At 37.1% G+C, this 16,258-nt stretch overlaps 1 protein-coding gene across 2 annotated transcripts in view; it reads left to right on the plus strand.

Annotated features, from left to right (window-relative positions):
• LOC134540994 (brain tumor protein-like) overlaps positions 1–16,258 on the plus strand; it is a 66,338-nt gene that overhangs the window by 20,387 nt on the left and 29,693 nt on the right. Inside the window, exons 1-2 of one of the 2 annotated variants that reach the window (XM_063384106.1) lie at positions 4,126–4,186; positions 14,709–14,758. The gene's annotated coding sequence lies outside the window, so the exon portion shown is untranslated. Of the gene's footprint in view, positions 1–4,125; positions 4,187–14,708; positions 14,759–16,258 lie in introns of those variants that run through there. The other variant, XM_063384105.1, reaches the window with a different exon arrangement.

Genomic DNA, 16,258 nt, shown 5'->3' on the forward strand with positions numbered 1-16,258 from the left:
GTTAATATTTGGCTCGTTGGCACAGCTATCTATATACTGTGGTTACTTGCTGCGCGCTTGCTCAACACGGTATTTGAAAGTTGCTAAGTTGCCGCTTCCAGGGTGATCTGGTGGTACCTTCGGTTGCGGAGTAGCATTCTTTTTTTACTAGTTATTGTTTTAAATGAATGTCGTCAAAGCCTTTAGTGAACACCCCTACACTAAAACAACAAACCACTGCATTGGGGCTAAAAATAAATAAATAAAATGAGTATGTTGTATCTCTGTTTCTAATTATTCCTGATTATTTAATGCTTTTGGCTATATTTGAACCAGTTACCATATTTAAGGTCAAGTTAGGTAGAGCATGTATTGTTTCCTATGCACTAAGTTATCAAGATAAACTGACATTTAACTGAGCTATCTATAAAGCATTAAAGTTTTTGCCCATGGTTAATACACACTGATATAATTTATGAATGGCAATCATGTTAAATTTTACTAAACGCCTTAATATGTATGTTTTTCTAAACAAGTGTATAAAATCAATTTTTTTTTAAATTTGGAATGAAAACTTACTTACCTAACTTTTAATTTTAAAGGCGCCCTCAATACGACCAATCATTACTGCAAGGGGTAGAATAAATAAGGGTTGGAGGACAAAAAAAAATCATAACTCCCTTCGTAGGCACAACATCGATACAATTTTTACCTAAAACTTTTGTCTGAAACCATTTTTAATAATAAAAACTTTTATTTCAATGGGTTTTAAAACCTGGGGTTGGAATGAGAAAATAAATAAAACTTCCCTATCCGGTACACTATCGAATCCATTTTTTTTACTCTTTAAATATTGACTAAAACTATTGCTAAAATAAATTTTATCTAACAAAGGGGTGGAAATAAGTTTTGAAAGTAAAAATATCATTACTTTTTTAATAGTTACTATCAAAGCAGAAAGGGATTTTTAATTTTTGTTCTCTGTAATTTAAAGCAGTATTTTATCATACGCTGATCTTTGAGTGTGCTTCTGTAGTCGGATATTGTTGAATGTAAAATTTCCATTTGACTTAATTTCAGTGTTTTAGTCACATCAACAAAAATATACCTTGTGAGCCCATTGTTTGCAGTTCTATTGTGAAACTTGATCCGACCAAACACCCCGATAGCGCGTTCTTTCGCTTCGGAGATCGTAAATTGTACATGATCGGGACCAACAAAAATGTTTCCTATGGGCATAGTACGTATGCAAGAATTTATATTTTAGATTTGGCTTTAATTTATTGTATGTACACAATTTTGCCCACTTAAGTAATGATCCAGGAAGTTTAGTTCTTTATTTTTTTTAGGTTAAGTGTAACCTGTTATTCCTTAGCTTAATTATAACTTAAAGGCATCAGAATTATTAGTCTGTGTTAATGAACAGAAACTGTTCAAAATTTTCATTTATCGCACATTTATGTAATTTGGTAATCCGGTAGATGTGTATAATACAAGACTTCTCGCACAAAGCATTTTCCCGCGCGTTTTTCGAGAATCGGTGTAGCACGGGCGAATGTTCGGGCTTGTTCGGGCCTGTTCGTGGCTGGCTGTCTACAGTACCGCGCCGGGTCTCTGGGGGCAGCAGCAGTCTGCGCGCCTAGCGTCGCATCTGCCGCTCTCCCCACAGCGCGCCCGACTCACACGGTCGTACCGCCACTGCTGCCACTGCGCTCTTGCCAGTCACGGGAGGACCCAGGGGATTGAAAACACAGGAAAATTGACAGTACATTTCTTGAAGTAGCTTGGCTTCTGGGAGGTAGCCGCGTCCTTGGCGAATAATTCACCGACGTTTCGGTCGACATTGCAGTCGCCATCATCAGGGAGCAGTTACCTACTGGACTACAAAGCGGTTTCAGTAATTGTTCATACTATGTAGTATCTTAATGCCTTAAAACATATATATTTTAACCACAAACAAATGTAACAATAATCTACATCTGAGTTTTACTTACATTATTTTAAAGTTAAGGGCTAAGTACTATTGTTTTTTTAATTTTAAGCAAATTAGATTTTGGCTTAGCACAAACAAAAAAGTTATGTTTCAAAAATTTGATGAAAAAATGTACTAATTTTCTTTTTCGGACCGGTAGTGCTGGGTGTATAATGTTGATGGAAGTGACAACTGTGTAAACTTGAACAATGTGCCGGAATACATGTTATAGTCAGTTCTGCGGGTTATGCATGTTCGTTGAAACTTACATGTTAGTAACATGTAGTGTCACACATGTATATATGTATTACCATGCGAAATGAAATGAGACAGAAAATAATGGTTACTCGGGCCATGTAAAACAATGAAAGCTCAGGGGAATTGTTGGCTGATGTAACAGTGTGTGTGTCGTCTGCAAGGAGTTTTGTTCTGGGTTTTGCGCCCTGCACAGCTACCACGCTCTACGACTGAAGGCGAAGTCACTATGTGCAATACCGACTCTTAGTGGTGATGCCATTATTCGTGGTTTGTGCTACTTACGGACGTTACAATCGCTCACTTAAGCAACATATTTCCTTTTCGTCAGCTTACATAGCTGCATTGTGAAATAATTGTGTAATTTTGCACCAAATGTGTGTTGCAGAAGTCTCCACCGATGCTGCTGTTATTTTAAGTCTTCTTTTGTTGGTGCATTGTTATTCTTGTGCTGAAGTAAAAATAAGCTCAGTTGCTTAGTGAACTGGTAGTATCGAACTCACGACCTGTTGTGTGCAGTAGTGTCTTGGCTTCTTTACCACCGCGCACACTAATATTATTAGTTACTGAATAATGCGAGTAAAACTATCCGGATGTGTTCAACTATTGCTATGTACATTTAATGAGATTTGGTCAAAACTCTTGTATATTTGCGGATACTTGGTAGTTGTAAATTTGCTAAGACGGATATTACATAGTTTTACGACTATGTGTGTTTAAAAAAAACTACATAGGTAGTTGTGATGAATAGTAGGATAGTAATTAAATAACTCCCATCGAATGCTTGTTTCTTTTTATGTATCCATATACGTAATTTAACACCTCGTTATTGTAGTTAGGTAAGATTTATAGTCGCCCAATCTAATCGAGGTTTGTACACTTAGTGTAAACTATACATTATTTACTTGTCTTAAAAACCTAACGACAAAAATGTAAAATTACGAAATATTTTGTATATGTAAGTAGTTGTACTATTTTTTTTCAATGTAATTTATATTAGTTTGAAAACCATAAAAATGGCTAGAAAAACTGCTTTTGTCATCTGTCGAAACGTGACGCTATTCATTAAACCGTCAGATGCAGTGACAGAAAGGGTAACTGAGTCGCACCTGTGTTTTCGTACCATGTGCGTCTCTGCCTGAGGACGGGAGCAGATAGCAGTTCCCGAAACGTAGCTTGTTTCTGTTTTGGTAAACTATTGTGTTTGTTTTGTTTTTTCGTTTTGCTGTGTTTTTGTCTCGTTTCAACTGTTGTGCTGAATTTTTTTGAGTTCAATATTTTTGTGCTGTCATCATTTGTTTTTTGTTTTTTCGTTCTGTTAGTCCATTTTTCTTTGTTTTTCTTTGTTTGTTGACCATATTCCTGTTATGGAATATTATGTGGTGTTTATATCCTAACAACAGCAATTTTTTGCTGAATTTGTGTTTTTGTAGTTTTATTCTACATACATACATGTGCTTAGCAATGGCGTATGTCCAAAAGCTTACATCAAGTCACAATTATACTCGTTTATACGTAACGTAAAGAAAATACACTTGTGTAACATTTGAGCATAATACGTAGGGGATGAGACTCGGTCACATGTTGATATTAGCGGGAATGTGAACATGGCGCAGTAAATCTTTCTGCGCACAACAACATTATTTCAGGAAGATGAAGTTGATTCTAAGAATCAGTCGCATTGTTTATTGGCCACGTGTCTGTGAAACACAGCTCGTTCGAGCGCGTTACTTGGATGTTGTACCTTCATTGAGGCGACTCCCAGAGCAGTGTGATCGTGTGAGACGGGCGGCCGGGCCGCGCCAGTCGATAGAGCAGGCGGTGCGCCGCGCAGCCGCCGCGCGCAGCTCCCCCCCACCCCTGCTCCTGGCTATCCCCTCCAGGGCCGGAGCAGGCAGCGCCCGGCCGCCGCGCCACTCACTCAGTGCTCAGTCAGTGTGCGGCGGCCGAGCGGGGAGCACGGGCGGAGCGGAGCTAGAGGTCAGTGCAGCGTCGGGCCTCGCCTCCTCACGTGGTCTGGTCAATACACGTGCAGTCGGTAATATTGCGAGACTACATTTATTTTGATACTAACTTATATTGTGTGGGTGAATCATGTAGTCTATGTGAATGTCGGCGTGACAAATCTGTGTGAATGCAGCGCTGCTTGGGTGAGTGGTTCTGGACGTGTGTGCAGCATAGCGGTCGTTCCAGCTGGCGTGTGGTTCCGACACAACACTCGGACGAGCCACAACCGGCTTTAGCAAACTTCCCAAAGTTACGAATCCATCGATTTGGTCACAACCTTTGTTATGTTCGCCATTTTGCCCGGGTGAGTGGATGAGAGGAGTCGTGTTGTTGATATTTCTTATTTCTGGTAGCGTTATTGAAACATGTTAAGAAGGGGTGTTGTCCCCCCCACTTAGGCAGGCCCCTTGTGAAGGTAGCGGTGTACCTCTATGGATACAGCGCGTGCGGTGACAGTTACGATACCTGGCCTTCACATGGCGGCGTCTAGGGTCAGCTGTTATTGTGGCGGTGAAGCCGCAAGCAATGTACTTTCGTACATAACTTATTTTAGTTATCTCATTTTCACAGACGTTTGGTGTAAATAAACATTGTAGCAACTTTGGGATTGCGCAGTTGATTTCCTATATCAGCATCGAACAACAAATCCACTATGTTAAAAACGTAGATTATGGCCTAATGTGCATTTGCGTAACATGTATACTTAAAGCCTAGAGTATTGACTTGATGCAACTATGCATGGACGTAATCACCATTAAGTTGCTTGGTTCCTCACCTTTTTACCATACTTATCATTGGTCTGGGCATTGTTCTGGGGTGGAGAGTAATTTACTTGATTTGGATTTTGGACATACGCCATTGCTAAGCACATGCATGTCTGTAAAAGAAAACTACAAAAAAAATACAAAATACAAAAACACAAATTAAGCAAAAAATTGCTGTTGTCAACAGGATGTAAACACATAATATTCCATAACAGGAATATGGCCAACAAAGAAAAACAAAGAAAAATGGACTAAGACAACGAAAAAAAACCACAAATGACGACAGCACAAAAATAATGTATTTAATTTGATAATAATATTATAATAATATTAAATTTAATAATAACATATTTTTGTGCTGTCATATGTGGGTTGCTTTTTTTTTTTCGTTCTCTTAGTCCATTTTTCTTTGTTTTTCTTTGTTTGTTGACCACATTCCTGTTATGGAACATGATGTGTTTATTTCCTATTAACAGCAATTTTTTTGCTTAATTTGTGTTTTTTGTCTTTTGGTTTTTTTTTGTAGTTTTCTTTTACAGACATACATGTGCTTAGCAATGGCATATGTCCAAAAGCTTACATCAAGTCATGCACTCCCATTGCACAAATCTTTCAAAGATAATATGGAAAGTAATTTAGTTCCAGTTTGGTCGCTTTTGTACTTACAGTAAATGTCGTTTGCACGTTTGCAGTTTTGTGCTTCGGTAAGTGTGTAGCGACTGGAGTGGCGCGATGCCAGTGGTAGCACTAGTCCTGCCACAGGACACTGGCTGGTGGGGCTAGCAGTAGACACGGTGTGGCATTGTAAGGCACTGTTCTCCGGTTAAGCCCTTGTTCCTAACCTAACTACAGCTAAGTGCATCTGTAGGGAGGAACCTAGGCGCGTCTGTACGCCTAGTGCTGGGATTGGCTCTGCAGGGAGAGGGACGCATGCATCGCCACGGTAGCGATAGGCGCGATCGCTGAAAGAGTCTTAACACGCTGTGATACCCGGGACGTTAAAATCAATTTGAAAACGAAAATTTAAATTATAAAAATGTGGTATCGCAAATTATAGTAAAACCGGTTGGGATTATAGTATGGAATACTTTGCAGAGGCGATCTATCTTCGGTATCGTGTTCTATACTCGAATAATTCGTATACTATACCCCTACCTATAATAGTGCATAACACAATACCGTTCATATAATTTTTACGGTATATTTTTCTATACTACAGTTCCACCCCACATTTAGCATATTTTGCTATACCACATGTGTGTGTGTGTGTGTGTGTGTGTATGATTTAAACTGGTCAGGTATCGTAAAGTATACTTCAGTCCTATCCTTATGTAGAATACGATACCGTAAATGTATTCCGTTTTCTAATTCAGTTTTCTCAACATCTTATACAAAACAAGCAAGTGAATCTTCCGCGGCCAAAACGCCCATTCCCGCGTTTGTACCGTAAGAAAGTGCGGGCCGTAATTACTCCAGCGCAGCCTTGTTGACTTCATCAATATCCCTTCCATATTGCGGTGTAAACGTGCATGGTTTTTTTTTTTACTAGCTGACCTATTCTCACCGAAACTTTAGCTTTGTTTCTATTTAACATTACAAAACGACCCTTTTTTTACATTACCTATTAAATTTTATGATTCACCCAACATCGCAAATGAAACACACACAACACATCTCTCACCTAACAGTAAACGAAATGCACATAAAACACAACTACAAATTACAAACATTTAAAATACTTAATAAAAAAAACAACTTTGTTGGCTCTATTGAAATAAACGATTACTGTCAATATTTTTCTTGTAGATATTAAATTTACACCAAAAAAATATTTGCCATTTCTCCATTTAATTCATTCTGTATCGCGAAACACAAACCATCGCTTTCCTGTTCACTATTACAATCGCAGCTTCACATTATTTCTCTGCACAGTACCGTTATATTGATTAAATATAAACAAACACGGCCTTGCTCTTCCCTCATGACTACTACACTTATTTCCTCACACATTCGATAACTATCTTACTATCTACTAAATGCTTATTGTGTACTTACGTGTTCGCTTTAAGGGTATTCCATTCAACTTTTACTACACTCCTACTCGTAACAACCGCTACTATCGCTCCAAAACTAACACTCATTCGTTAGTTTGTCTTCACTGTTACCAATATTGCACACTATATTTCCCTTCGTTCTTCCAGTAAGTTTATCATTGGCTAAGTTCCATGCCATTTCCCCTACTTTATTTCCGACCAACAGTTATTTAGTAGGCAGTAAGAAATTCATTGTATATGTGTGGTAATGAGTGTAGTAGTCACGGGAGAATAGCAAGGTCGTGTTTATGTATATTGAAATAATATAACAGTACAGCGTAGAGAGAGAATGTGTGGTTGTGATTGTAGTAGTGAACAGGAAAGCGATGGTTTGTGTTTCGTGATACAGAATTAATTAAATAGAGGAACGGCAAATATTTCTCTTAAATTGTTGGTGACAACCTACACAAGGTAACGCATATGTATTGTGCCTTTTTTTTTTTTAATTTTCATCCTAAATAGGGTTCAAAGAGTGATGGTTTAGTTTTATAGAAGCTATATTTATATTGGAATTTACAAAACCAGGAGATGATACATTTATAATAACCATTTACAATGTTCATTGTAACTAAATGCTGTCCCTGATTCATGGACAATATGGCTCTGAGCCACGCGTATCGCCAGACCCACTGACGCGGAAGGTGAGGACTTTCACACAGTATTTTACATTGGCAATGGACTGATCTGTTTTTATTTATGTCAAATTAAAACACCTGAGGGAAGTTTGAGTTATGTTTAATCCAGTCTAAGAATGTCTCGGGATTCATCCGATACAAGATATAATAAATTTAATATTGTTTTTACATTGGAGATAAATACGTAAATGTTACTCAATTTACTGTAATATTTTGTTTCTTATAAGTTTTGTCTCTACTGAGGCTTATTTATTTAGCCAGATACTATCAAATTGGTAATTCGAAACGCCATAATCCACATTGAAATCGAAAGTGTGTTGACGATGTATTTACTCCCACCACAGCTGTTCTTCAGTGAATCACATGCAATTCGTCTGTATCTCATTGTTTGCAAACAGACAATTTAGTTAGAATGTGTTAACATGTACTTTTAGGTGTAACAGTTTTTTTTATAAACCCTATTGGAATGCGTTGTAACTACAGGAACACAACCAAAATGCGTAGGCGCACACGCCAGCACCGCCATCCAGGCGAGGTCAACTGTAAGCTTAAAGGTCCTTAATTTGTCATCAATTTAAAGGTATTTAAATTTAACTAAAAATCCTTAAACTCCTTAATAAAGACTGATAACTTTCAAGTAATGGATAAATGCCTATGTTTTAATGTTCTTTTGTTTCCGACTGGGCAGCAAACAACGCTTTGTGCATGCCCAGTACCGTTGGCGAATTACGTGCCACGTATTTAGATTTTATAATTTAAAAAAAAATTGAATTATTTTTTCGTAGTTTGTATCTCACCTTTACACTAAAGGTGTGTTTTATTACCTTACTTTGAACTTTTAAAAGTCAATATAATTAGTTATGATGGTAAATGGTAGGGGTATGAAATTCAGATACACTGCTTGGGTTAGAGGTGTTCCAGAGAGAATTGTGGACAATATGGGGTTTTCTGTAAGAATTGAATTAACCTACAAAAATTTGTCGTGCATTAACTTTTCAACATAGTTATTTAGTTGAAGTACTCTAGTGATGTAGTGGTGAGGGCGATGATTGCACAAGAGGGTTGTAACCGCGGCAGGCGGCACAGGGAGTGCAGCGACTGTTGTGAAACACGCGTGTGTCGGAGGGGATATTTACCGGAGCCTGGGAACCGGTTCCTGGTCGCGAGCCGCGCGCCTTTCTCCCGCGCGCGTCCGCTTCCTAGTTGCCAGCCGATCCCGCTCCTATTCCCCTGTACCTCCACCTCATTTCCCCCGTCCTTCAACCCCTCCTCCCTGCGGGAACCACGCACAACTTAGAACTGTCATAACTTACAAACACGCAACGTAGAAACATACAACTTAGAAACGTCATAACTTAGAAACGTCATAACTTAGAAACGTCATAACTTAGAACTGTCGTAACTTAGAACTGTCGTAACTTAGAACTGTCGTAACTTAGAACTGTCGTTACTTAGAACTGTCGTTACTTAGAACTGTCGTTACTTAGAACTGTCGTAACTTAGAACTGTCGTAACTTAGAACTGTCGTTACTTAGAACTGTCGTTACTTAGAACTGTCGTTACTTAGAACTGTCGTTACTTAGAACTGTCGTTACTTATAACTGTCGTTACTTATAACTGTCGTAACTTATAACTGTCGTAACTTATAACTGTCGTAACTTATAACTGTCGTAACTTATAACTGTCGTAACTTATAACTGTCGTAACTTATAACTGTCGTAACTTATAACTGTCGTAACTTATAACTGTCGTAACTTATAACTGTCGTAACTTATAACTGTCGTAACTTATAACTGTCGTAACTTATAACTGTCGTAACTTATAACTGTCGTAACTTATAACTGTCGTAACTTATAACTGTCGTAACTTATAACTGTCGTAACTTATAACTGTCGTAACTTATAACTGTCGTAACTTATAACTGTCGTAACTTATAACTGTCGTAACTTATAACTGTCGTAACTTATAACTGTCGTAACTTATAACTGTCGTAACTTATAACTGTCGTAACTTATAACTGTCGTAACTTATAACTGTCGTAACTTATAACTGTCGTAACTTATAACTGTCGTAACTTATAACTGTCGTAACTTATAACTGTCGTAACTTATAACTGTCGTAACTTATAACTGTCGTAACTTATAACTGTCATAACTTATAACTGTCATAACTTATAACTGTCATAACTTATAACTGTCATAACTTATAACTGTCATAACTTATAACTGTCATAACTTATAACTGTCATAACTTATAACTGTCATAACTTATAACTGTCATAACTTATAACTGTCATAACTTATAACTGTCATAACTTATAACTGTCATAACTTATAACTGTCATAACTTATAACTGTCATAACTTATAACTGTCATAACTTATAACTGTCATAACTTATAACTGTCATAACTTATAACTGTCATAACTTATAACTGTCATAACTTATAACTGTCATAACTTATAACTGTCATAACTTATAACTGTCATAACTTATAACTGTCATAACTTATAACTGTCATAACTTATAACTGTCATAACTTATAACTGTCATAACTTATAACTGTCATAACTTATAACTGTCATAACTTATAACTGTCATAACTTATAACTGTCATAACTTATAACTGTCATAACTTATAACTGTCATAACTTATAACTGTCATAACTTATAACTGTCATAACTTATAACTGTCATAACTTATAACTGTCATAACTTATAACTGTCATAACTTATAACTGTCATAACTTATAACTGTCATAACTTATAACTGTCATAACTTATAACTGTCATAACTTATAACTGTCATAACTTATAACTGTCATAACTTATAACTGTCATAACTTATAACTGTCATAACTTATAACTGTCATAACTTATAACTGTCATAACTTATAACTGTCATAACTTATAACTGTCATAACTTATAACTGTCATAACTTATAACTGTCATAACTTATAACTGTCATAACTTATAACTGTCATAACTTATAACTGTCATAACTTATAACTGTCATAACTTATAACTGTCATAACTTATAACTGTCATAACTTATAACTGTCATAACTTATAACTGTCATAACTTATAACTGTCATAACTTATAACTGTCATAACTTATAACTGTCATAACTTATAACTGTCATAACTTATAACTGTCATAACTTATAACTGTCATAACTTATAACTGTCATAACTTATAACTGTCATAACTTATAACTGTCATAACTTATAACTGTCATAACTTATAACTGTCATAACTTATAACTGTCATAACTTATAACTGTCATAACTTATAACTGTCATAACTTATAACTGTCATAACTTATAACTGTCATAACTTATAACTGTCATAACTTATAACTGTCATAACTTATAACTGTCATAACTTATAACTGTCATAACTTATAACTGTCATAACTTATAACTGTCATAACTTATAACTGTCATAACTTATAACTGTCATAACTTATAACTGTCATAACTTATAACTGTCATAACTTATAACTGTCATAACTTATAACTGTCATAACTTATAACTGTCATAACTTATAACTGTCATAACTTATAACTGTCATAACTTATAACTGTCATAACTTATAACTGTCATAACTTATAACTGTCATAACTTATAACTGTCATAACTTATAACTGTCATAACTTATAACTGTCATAACTTATAACTGTCATAACTTATAACTGTCATAACTTATAACTGTCATAACTTATAACTGTCATAACTTATAACTGTCATAACTTATAACTGTCATAACTTAGAAATATGCAACGCAGAACCACACAACTTAGAACAGGCATAACTTAAAAGATTCTATCTTGCGTGTTTCTAAGTTGAGTGTTTCTAAGTTGTGTGTTTCTAAGTTGTGTGTTTCTAAGTTGTGTGTTTCTACGTTACCCGAGTACATCTCGGCGTTAGTGGTTGGCAGTTGCAACATCGCTGTTCCAGATCAATCATTTTGCAAGTTTTCTAGGATTTTCTTTAATTTTCATTTATTTAGTTATTGGGCGAGCTAAACGCTAGCCACGTGTTAAGAAAATTATGGATACTTTGCTTAGCGCTAATGTACAGATGTTAATAATTTGCTAGGATTTTGAATAATTTTATATTCATATTGTATTTACAAGTTGCCAACCTATATTCACACAATTGTACTAAATAAATATGTTTGTCCCTCCCTCCCTCCCTCCCTCTTGCGTTCCTAAAACGTATTCATGGTGATTTGTTATGCGCATGCCCGCGAAGGTTTCTGAGTTAGTGCAACCATTTTACAATAGGTGGCGCGCAAATCGTTTCAACACATGTCTGTATTTCATGTAGTTAAGTGGCAGTTCGTATGTTTTCGTTTTATGAATGTGCACGCAAAACATATTAAATTGAATTAAAAATAAAATATAGATATGAAGATACAAATGTAGATACAGAGAGAGAGGTATAGTGAATGAGAGTTGAGATGTATAGATGTAGATAAACATATATATATATAGAAGAGAAATATAGAGGATATATATATATAGATGTAGAGAGGTGTGTGTGTTTATGTATGTGTATATATATATAGATAGAGATAAAGCGAGATATAGTTTTGTAAAGATAGAGAATTAAATGCTTTGTATATGTGTACCCACTTCAAATTAATATATATATATATATATATATATATATATATATATGGCATTGCAACGCATGCCGGGGCATTATCTAGTTTATGTGTATAACTTATCCTTAATCTGTATATAGTTTGTATCATAATTAGGTGGCATAACCTTCGTTTCCTGTTTGTAAAACCCAAGACATAGTTTTCCTGCAGTTGTGTGAGTGTACCAGATTTATTTATTTTTATTTGAAACGCCAACTTCTGACATGTGCACCATCTTCGAGCCACTAACATGCCCACTCTTGTCTCGTAGTCTTCGTTCTGTCATGCATCCTGCTCGTGTTCGCTCTAACTATACAAAAAGCTATGACCTTGTGACATTTGAAAACTTCACTGTTCTTCTGCTACTTCGGCACCTCTTAGTGGGTCGGACAATAAAGACCCAATCCAGAGCTGAGTTGCGTGTTGAGTGTCGTACACAGACCCGCAACGGGGTTGGGGATCGGTTTCAGCATACAGAGCAACAACTGCCTCAACCAGTCCTACAGTTTGATCCGGGTCCCAGACTCGCATCACAGACCAGCCGGTCGAGACCCGGATCACCACAGGTAGTCCGGCCATCGCACTACCTTTGAATATATATACTGTATAGAAGTCGCGAGTGGATAGGATTCACTCTACGTTTATCAGAAGCGTATGATGAGCAGCTTGGGAACTTCACCGCTGCAGTTTGCTGCCGTAACGCCCTGTATCGTCATAGTTGTTATTTACACGTTAGAGCGCAGAACTGTCGCCCGCTGTCATTGCCCGCACCCCCCACCTATCATTCACTGCAGCTCAAGGTCGTTCAACGGGAGGGGGAAGGGGTGTTTGAAGAGTTTGACACTTGTCCGCTAGGGACCACCACAAGTCGATGCCCTAGAGATGGTGGCGATTGCGGCGGTGAATTAACCAACTACCTCAAAACCGTATTTGAAATTTTAACCTGGGCTGGCGACTTCTATACAGTATATATATTCAAAGGCACTACAGTGGTCTCAGCGCTCAAGCAATGCTGTGCTTTGCCCAGATCTCACTCATCGCTCTTGCCGTGTCTGTCATGGCTAGACATCTTCCAGGACCATTGTGATAACCACGACTAGCATACATGATCCAACCATGTAGCTTCACCAGCTTCACTTGGACGACTCTGGCCTGGGTTTGCGTCTCCCCCACCCCCTTCCCCACCTCTAAACGCCGGCTCATCAAGACTTGGTACTGGGCGGTCTGTGTAATACATCCTCCACCGTTTGGAAACTGGCGTGAGCATGACACAGCGGCTAAGGATTCTCGAGCAGGTTACTCCCGCATCGACACATGCATCCGTACGAGAAACACCGGTCTCGTTGCTTACTGTCACAACACACTTCTTCAGAATTCTAGTTATCCAGTTATAATTCAACATCGACGATTGATTCTTCATATTTTCAAATATTTGTTGGGTATTATATTCTCAAAATCTGGATCGTAGTATAACAGCTTTTATTCCTCAGCTCGTTCAGACTAATGCTAAATTACTTCTCGAACGTTTCATTATTTGTCGTTTGTAGCTTCGGAACTCTGGTTTTCTTTATAAAACATATACTGAGCCATCCTAATCGGAATTTACAAACAATAAAGACCAGTCACAGCAGTTCTAATAAATGCTCATATTTTAACAATTTTAAGCTGCACTTTAAATAAAACGTTTCCTAAATATTTTAACGTAGTGAATAATTGCGGTCTACTTGAGTACATAGTGATAGTACACTTATCAATATGTTAGTAAAAAATAATGAAAATATTCAATTTTATTTATTTCGATTTTAAAACATAACTTCTCATTGGTATTTGTAAGTAGTTAATTTTTTAAAAAGCAAAGATTACATATGTATTGAAACAGTACATAAAACATACATAATAAATATTGACTAGAATAGAATATTGCATGGGCAAGACAATATTAATAATTTAGTTCCAAATAAACTGGAGACTATAATGGTGTAGGTTTATCCTTCATAGTACAATGTACAACATGAAGCAGGCGTGAGCAAGGCTGGAAGCATATACAGTGTACAACAAGAGGCAGGCGTGAGCAAGGCTGGGAGTGTGTACAGTGTCCACTCCTCCAACGAGCTGCGCCTTACAGCTGTGAGAACATTCGACCGAGTGCTTATCCACTCGTATGGCGTACCCTCTGTTTGCAGTAAATGCAATTCCAGATTGTAACAAAGTACTAATGAATTGGTGCACGCTGCCACGTGTACAGCTCGCACAGGGACAGTCAGCTGGGCGGTGCCCTTGGAGGTCTCTTCCAGCAGCCACTGCAGTGTTTGTGTGTTGGAGCTATATTTGATGCTTGTTTCTATTTCAGGATGGCCGTACGAGACTCGAGCTGCAACTCTCTGTGGGCCAGAAGGGAAGGTGAGTGTGTCCCCGCTTCTTGTCGCGAGTCATCGCCCCAGCATCACGCGCATCACGCGCATCACGCGCATCACGCGCATCGCTGCCATCCGCCAACATTGTGTAGCAAAGTTTAAACTGTACTGTTTTAAAGAAAATGCGTTTTGGAATGTTTGTTCAGATTTAACACTGCAATTCAGACATATTTCATTGGTATGAGTCAGTTCGCGGTAAAAAAAAAAAAAATCATTGAAGCTGTGACATTATGAAATCATTTGTTCTGGAACAGTTATTTGTAGAGTACTGTAGTAAACCAAGGGCGTGTCCAAGTTCATTAGCCGGGGGAGAGGGGGGGGTTTGAAGTGGGCCTTTTCAGAAACTAAACCTGTTTCTGGGGGTTGGAGGGAGGGTTCTATTGTGACATATTATAATAAACAATTACAAAATAAAAACAGCCTTTTTAGTAATTAATCTGTGAACCTCCTGGAGAATCTCAGGTATTGTGATGTTTGGGAAGACTAATTTTGTATTTATTTATGAATGATATACTAAGAATAGTTTCAAGACAAAGGCTACATTCGATCAGTCAATTCGAAACTGTAGTCCATGTGATTTTATTCTTTCAGTGCATGCTATGGCTGACATACGAAATTTGCCATTAAGTTCATAAAAACCATTAAATAAAGATTTACTTGGTAGAAATGTCACAAATGATATTTTGAATATTTTCCTTAATACAACAATGATTAGATCTGGAGTGGTTTAATATTTTATTTTAGGCTACTATATTTGCTTCTGATACTTGCAGAAAATTATTAAACATTTTAGGAGGAATTCCACATTCTCGAAAGTCATGGCCCTCAATGAAACGTCAAGAAAGTTTAAATTAGTCGGATAAATTCAGGGAATTTATTTTAAAATCTGGTAAAGTCATGGATTTTCCCCAGTGACGAAATTTAAGGGGAAAATATGCTCCAGTCTGCCATCACAAAACAGTGAAAGCATGTTTTTGTAGATAATTTTTTATTGCATAGTCATATACACTACAAAATTGCTTATGCAAGGTTATGCTTGAACTATACCAGCTATGGAGATTTTGGAGGCTGGATTATCTTTATCAGAAAATATCAAAATAGGGAAATTATTTTTAAAGAAATTAGTCAAGGATGTTTGTAATTTTGGCTGTTGAAAATCGTGAAATCTTTATTGCACATTTGTGTGGACATCGTGTTTTGAAAGCAAGCAGATATGTTTGTGTGAGAAGAAAGAAGAGAATGTAAACTTGTAACGTGTAGTGTATAGTGGAGTGAGATCACACACCATAGTAACATGTAGCGTGTAATGGAGTGAGATCACACACCATAGCAACATGCAGCATGTAATGGAGTGAGATCACACACCATAGTAACATGCAGTGTGTAATGGAGTGAGATCACACACCATAGTAGCATGCAGTGTGTAATGGAGTGAGATCACACACCATAGTAACATGCAGTGTGTAATGGAGTGAGATCACACACC

Source organism: Bacillus rossius, chromosome 17, assembly GCF_032445375.1.
Source record: "Bacillus rossius redtenbacheri isolate Brsri chromosome 17, Brsri_v3, whole genome shotgun sequence".
NCBI lineage: Eukaryota > Metazoa > Arthropoda > Insecta > Phasmatodea > Bacillidae > Bacillus > Bacillus rossius.